This window comes from Hippopotamus amphibius, chromosome 8 (genome assembly GCF_030028045.1).
Source record: "Hippopotamus amphibius kiboko isolate mHipAmp2 chromosome 8, mHipAmp2.hap2, whole genome shotgun sequence".
Lineage (NCBI taxonomy): Eukaryota > Metazoa > Chordata > Mammalia > Artiodactyla > Hippopotamidae > Hippopotamus > Hippopotamus amphibius.
In genome coordinates, this window is record NC_080193.1 from 19,983,187 (window position 1) to 19,990,439 (window position 7,253).

The 7,253-nt window shown below is 38.9% G+C and overlaps 1 protein-coding gene across 3 annotated transcripts in view; it reads right to left on the minus strand.

Annotated features, from left to right (window-relative positions):
• Nucleotides 1–6,621, minus strand: part of CLIP1 (CAP-Gly domain containing linker protein 1) — a 146,874-nt gene extending 140,253 nt beyond the window's left edge. For 2 of the 3 annotated variants that reach the window (XM_057746378.1, XM_057746377.1), the window contains exons 1-2: nucleotides 6,516–6,621; nucleotides 709–752 (exon numbers count right to left, since the gene is read on the minus strand). The gene's annotated coding sequence lies outside the window, so the exon portion shown is untranslated. The remainder of the gene's footprint in view (nucleotides 1–708; nucleotides 753–6,515) is intronic. The other variant, XM_057746379.1, reaches the window with a different exon arrangement.
• Nucleotides 6,622–7,253: the final 632 nt, after the last annotated feature.

The following is a 7,253-nucleotide window of genomic DNA, read 5'->3' on the forward strand; positions in this document are numbered from 1 at the left end:
TAATTGTTCAAGGATGCAAGTTCTTAGATGATTGGAATACTACCCACAGACTCATTAATCTTCATTGTACTTTAAAAATCAATACAACAAAAAGGGAAAGCTACACCCCAATATTTTTATAAATATAGATGTAAAATTCCAAACAAAATACTAGCAGATTGAATCCACCAATATATGAAAAGGATTATATGTTACGTTCAAGTGGGATTTATCCCAAGAATGCAAAGTTGGTTTAACATCTGAAAATCAGTTAATGGGATACACTGTATCAGTACAATAAAGGACAAAAACCACACTACAATCTCAATGCGGAAAAGGTATTTGACAAACTTCAATACTGCTTCATGAGAAAACACTCAACCAACTAGAAAATCAACACAACCCATCTCACCATAACTGATGAATGTTCATGCATTTGTTTTCTGCCTGTGTTTTTTTCATGTATTCTTCTGTAAAATACACTTGGTTGCACTTCTTGACAGCACAATAAAGTCTCTTTGCCTACACACCCTACATACACCCAAGAGTGAATCATTCACACAAAGCGTATTAAACATGAGGGTAATTTTGCTCTGAATAAAGAATGAGCTTAGGAAATTTGCTTTGGTTCCTCAAAAATGAAATGTAGTTCATGGTGAAGGAAGCCTAAGTGAGGACAAAACACAGAAATTCACAAGTTGGAAGAGACTTTAGAATTTAAACTTTTACCTTGTGCATGAATCCACTTCTCTTGCCAAGATGCCAGCCAAACTCTAAAAGATAATAAACAAATAGGATATTCCAACTTCCAAATCTAGTCACTTAGCCAACAAGAATTTATTGAGCATTCACTAACGAGCCAGGCACTGTTCTAGGTGCTTGGGACAGATCAGTGGACAAAAAGATCCCTGTGCCTGTGGAACTTAAACTCCAGTGGGGGACAGAATTCAATAAACAATAACCAAAGTAACTCGATAACATATTAGAGAGTGAAAAATACTTAGAGAGGGACTTCCCTGGTAGTGCAGTGGTTAAGAATCCACCTGCCAATGCAGGGGACACAGTTTCGAGCCCTGTTCCGGGAAGATCCCACATGCCTTGGAGCAACTAAACCAGTGAGCCACAACTACCAAGCCCAAGTGCCACAACTGCTGAAGCCCACTTGCCTAGAGCCTGTGCTCCACAAAAAGAGAAGCCACTGCAATGAGAAGCCCGCACACCACAATGAAGAGTAGCCCCTGCTCTCCACAACTAGAGAAAGCGCAGCAATGAAGCCAATAAATAAATAAATAAATTTATTTTAAAAAAAAAAGAAAAATGCTTACAGAGAAGAGAGTATATCAAGGGAAATGGGGAGCGACTGGGTGGTGTGCGTGCGTGTAGAGTTTTAAATTGATGGTTAGGTTGGTCTCATTGAGAAGGTGAAATTTAAGCACAGACTTGAAGGAGCTGAGGAACTTAGCCAATTGGATTTCAGGGGAAAAGCAGTCCAGGCAGCGGAAACAGCCAGAACAAATGCACTAAGGCAGGCCTGAGACACCTCTCCTCTCCCTGATCGCTCTAATGTGAGGTTCTTAACTGTGAGTCCGCACACCTTTTGCAAAGAATTCAGGGAAACAACATTTCTTTTGATTATGAACATTGGCAACACTTTCTACTCCTCCCAGTGCCTGCGTGCCTGTCATGATCTTTGATTCTCTAAGTCATGAAACCACGTTTCAACCACCCTAACAAAGGAGGGCCTCAGGATTCCTCTGTGTATTCTCATATAAAAACATTAAAGCAGGATAAACAGCAAGGTCCTACTGTATGGCACAGGGAACTATATTCAATATCCTGGGATAAACCATAATGGAAAAGAATATGAAAAACTATATACATATGTATAAATGAGTCACTTCGCTGTACAGCAGAAATTAACACATTGCAAATCAACGATGCTTCAATAAAAATTATTAAAAAATCAACAGAGGGACTTCCCTGGCGGTCCAGTGGTTGAGATTCTGCGCTTCCACTGCAGGGGGCATGGGTTCAATCCCTGGTCGGGGAACTAAGATCTTGCATGCCCACAGTGTGGCCCAAAAAACAGAAACAAAAACCCCATTAAACTGGACCAGTACAAGAAACAGAACTGTAATTGATCCAGAGAGTCAAAGATCAGGAAAAGCATGGAAGGCATGAGGTAGGCACAGAAGCACACTTGTTAGAAGCTGGTGAGAAATTTGCCCCGGGTCTAATCCCACAACCTGTCCTAATCCAGTTTCATTTGTCATTCTTGTTTATGACTCATGAACTAGCCTCCACCGAAAACTTTAACGACTCACTCTGGCATGATGTCACCCCTCCAGAGGAGCAATCTCAGCTGTCTACGGTGATAGAGAGCTGAGTCAGGGTTAGACCCTTGGTTTTTCAGTAATTCCTCATATTACGAAAATTCCTAATGTAGCCAGATTGTTAATTGTGAATTTTGTTTTAAAATTGCACTGATATACAGAACCTCCCCATTACCACAGATATAATAAAAGGATTAAGCTCATAACTATTTTTTTTTTCAGCATGATCTGTTTCTCTGGTTGGGTTATAAAATATTTTGAGTAGGTGTTTTGTTTTGTTTCGTTTATTCGATCTGAATTTTAAAATAATCCAATAAAATGAAAGACAATGCCATTGTCTTTCCAGTTTATTCTGAAAGAAAACCTAAAATATAGTGATATGTTAGGGTAGAGTGAACTAAATCTGGACAGCAATTAGTAAAATCATCTGCATGAAAATAGACCTGGAGAGTTGTAAAGAGGGATCGTCTCACTAATCACACAATTTAAATACTAGGGAGGAAGTAATTTTTTCATAACAGCTTCAGTTAATAGCCACATTATTGGATATCAGGTGGTGAATTTGCAAAACAAATAGTCCTTGGAAAAACAGTATCACACCAAAATTGTCAATTCATACAGGAAAGAGTCAAAGATCTGACTTGTAAGAATTTGAAATTTCTATACTTAAAAGGACATCATAAACAAGTTAAAATAGGGGTTTCCCTGGTGGCACAGTGGTTGGGAATCCACCTGCCAATGCAGGGAACACAGGTTCGATCCCTGCTTCAGGAAGATCCCACATGCCACAGAGCAACTAAGCCCGTGGGCCACAACTACTAAGCCTGTGCTCTAGAGGCCGAGAACCACAACTATTGAGCCCACGTGCCACAACTACTAAAGCCTGCATGCGCCTAGAGCCAGTGCTCTGCAGCAAGAGTAGCCACTGCAAGAAAGAGTAGCCCCATCTCACTGCAACTAGAGAAAGCCCGTGCACAGCAACAAAGACCCAACACAGCCAATAAATAAATAAGTTTATAAAGAAAAAAAAAGTTAAAATATACTGGACAAATTAAAAATATAATTTTGCAGTATACCTCCAAAATGATATACTTTTAAAATAATAACTATATATCATTAAGTAAACTAATAGAACAATGAGCAAAAGATATAAAGACATTTCATAGAAGAAATAAAAACTACCAATAAACATAAGATTGAATCAGATTTATAATCTAGAAATAATGCATCCTGTGCACATATTTCCACAAATATTCAAATATTTACCTCTAAAAATGCTTACTGCAGCACTGTTAACATTGTAAATAGTATTTAATATAATATGGTATACTACTGTGAAGCTGTTAATAATGCAAATTTAGATTTTAAATACTGACAAGGAAAGTATAGTATAATCTCACTTTTGTTAAAACACACACTTATAATTGTATATACATTAATAAAAAATTCTTAGTTACATGTATTTGATCAGGAAGAAGATACACAAAACTGTGAACACAATTTTCTCTGGAAGTTGTGATTGTAAAGGACTTTCACTTTATCATATATTCTGTTTTGTTTTAATTTATAAAACAAATATGTATTATATTTATAATCCACAACAAAAGCAAGAATGTCCATTTTGGGAAAGAAAAAACAAGTTTTGGGTTTAGAAAATTATCTGGTGAGAAAATACATTACTATGCTACATGAAGAAAAAATGGTGTGGGCTGTCTCTATGGGTTATTTTCCTTCAGATTTATGGCTTTGTTACTTCTTCTGCTTACAATTTTAAAAGTAAACCTTTTTTTTTGGTTCAACTGGGGATCGAACCCATGCCCCCTGCAGCGGAAACGTGGAGTCTTAACCACTGGGTCGCCAGGGAAGTTTCAAAAGTCAACATTTTAAACAGAGAAATCAGGTACCTTATTTTATGCTTTCAATGGTTATGAAAGGGTCTAAGTTAATTACAAATAAAAATGTCTTAGAAGTTGGGTCTAATGCCCAGACATTGAACGTCAGCTAATAGAAGGATATGGGAGGTGAGTTTTCCAGAGAGGCTGTTTTCTAAGTTATAAAACCCACAAATTCAAATTCCAAGTGTGGATGACAAAGACATGCTCAGCCATACTACGAACAGGGAGCGATGAAATAAAATTCATATTTTAAAGCAAGGTTTGGGCCTCTTCCCTCCCCTCTAGAGTATACTGTGTACCTGCATTATGTGTTAAGCTGACCTTCACAGCAGCAAAAAATACCTGCTTAACCTTAAAGATCAGTTCCTCTTCTGGTGCCAAACATGTAACTCCTTGGGAAATAACTTTACTTACTGATGACCTTATTAATGTTATTAGCTGTATTATTTGTATTCTGCCTACTTTACAAGATTATTGTTTCTTGCCTTACCAAATCTGCGACTGAGCCTCTGATAAAACTAACGACTTGGGACTTCCTTGGTGGCACAGTGGTTAGGAATCCATCCGCCAATGCAGGGGACACGGGTTCAAGCCCTCGTCTGGGAAGATCCCACATGCAGTGGAGCAACTAAGCCCACGTGCCACAACTACTGAGCCTCTGCTCTAGAGCCCGTGAGTCACAACGACTGAGCCCTCGTGCTACAACTACTGAGCCCTCGTGCTACAACTACTGAAGCCAGCATGCCTAGAGCCCGTGCTCCACAAGAGAAGCCACTGCAGTGAGAAGCCTGTGCACTGCAACAGAGTAGCCCCCACTAGCCACAACTAGAGAAAGTCCACACAGAGCAATGAAGACCCAACACAGCCAAAAATAAATTTAAAAGTAAATAAATTAAAAAGTAATAATAATGACTGACCTGAAATGATTAACCAAATATATAGTTCGATAAGATCAATGATTGTAATAGTGTAACTCTAGATATGGGAAGAAGTAACAAGAAGGAACCATTTCCTGGACCGTCATAGACCGGTAAGATCGGTGACCCAGCGGCCTTTGGTTCTTGTGAACAGGGGCCTCGTTCAGCACATTGAGTGCCCTAACCTGGGAATTCACAGGAGCACTACGAATAGTGCCATGGGACAAACTAGTCACAAAATGCGTCCCAAACCCTTAGTCAAAATTAAGACCGAAAGAGAGGGGATTGTAAAATAAAGAATGGTGCCCACCATCCAGTTCTACAAGAATCAAGTCATTAGCCACTGCAGTCACTGACCTACAATACACCCTGAAAGGAATCCAGGGCGAAGATTAGGATGAGGCACTCGGTGCTCTGGGAAAACTGGCAGAACTGGCCCTTGGATAGATATTTTCAGGAGAAAATTTTATGAACCCAGTTTCTTCCATCTTCCCCTACTTAGAAAAGCACTAAACCCATTAACTAAGGTATCTGTTCCTCTCTAATAGCAGTAAACTTCTACTAAGATGTGTGCACATACCCCTTCGCCCAAATCACATACATCCTGACCTCTCCCCTTATCTCTTTGGAACAGTCCTCAGAGCTTTCTGAAAGACTGTCTCCCAGGTTATAATCCTCAGGTTGGCTTGGATAAAACATTCCATTTCTTTCTTAGATTGACTATTGATTACTTTTCTCATCGATAAGAGGGAGAACTGTTAGCTTCATCTCATTTTACAGCCTCATTCCATTTCCCCCAACTCCCTCCCACAAAATGCAGTTATTTCTTCAAAAGACAAAAAAAGATATTTCCTTTAAGACAACTTTCACTTTTTCCCCCTCCACTCCAATATTTCAATATAAACATTCTAGTTAGATTGCTGGTGATTTTCAAAACATGCTTGTTCAGAGACCTCCACGTTAAGACTATAGAAACGGCTCCGTAGTTAAGATCTAGAAACGCTTTAACAAAATAATTTAATCCTAAACATTGAGAAGTGAATTGACACCAATCAATCAAACAAATATATTAAGCTGAAGGAAAAATAACTTTCCTAAATGCTAAACATGGCTTGTGTGGACATGAGTTCTTAGGAACCGAGTCCTACCTTACAAATTCACAATTGTTACAACACCCTTGTTGGTTTTGTGTGCTAATGATAATCTACAAAGTATGAGACAGAAGGACAAAATGATTCCAGCAGAGGAGCTGAAGAATAGAACCAATGAGGAGGAAGCATCTTGTTGGCACAAAGTAGACTATACTTCGGCTGCGTAAGGACATGCAACCTTTGAAAAAAGAAATCAGTCCTTTGATATTTTAGTAAGGATGGTGACTTCTTTCCACTTACCTGCTCAAGGAGGTGACAGTTGGCGTCGTTTTAGCAGCCTGTGTGACAATTCAAATTCCTTTTCACCGACGGCAAAGATTAGAAACGGTCCCCACCCCAGCTCCAAGTCCATCCTGAAGTGCAGGTATTTGGTTATGACCTCACCTCCCCACACCTGGAGACCTGTCACAGCATGGCCACGTCCAAACAAGAACTCACTCCTCCACCCAACACTCTCTTCGTAATATTCAAATACACCAAACAGAATATGTTTAAAAAATGGGGCACCTTCTTAAGGCAACTGCTTCTCATTTTTCTGGGTTCCCTTCTATAAAATGTCTCCTCTCAAATTATCCTGAATTCTGCTTTAGGATTTCACTTCCTAAAATACCACTTGGATGAGGTCACTTCACATTGCAAGATCTTTAGCAGATCCTTTGTCTTAATAAAATTCAAACCCCATAGCAAACCAATCAAGAGTTCTTAGTATCAATGAATAAATAACTCTTTTAAGCCTTTTTTTTTTCTCACCATCTTACATTTTTTGAGTGTTCCTGCTTGGTTTTACTCATGCCATGTCTGGTATATTTCTTAAAAAAAAATACATCTTTATTGGAGTATAATTGCTTTACAATGTTAGTTTCTACTGTTCAACAAAGTGAATCAGCTATATGTATACATATATCCCCATATCCCCTCCCTTTTGAGTCTCCCTCCCACCCCTCTAGGTCATCACTAAGCACCATCTTGTATATTTCA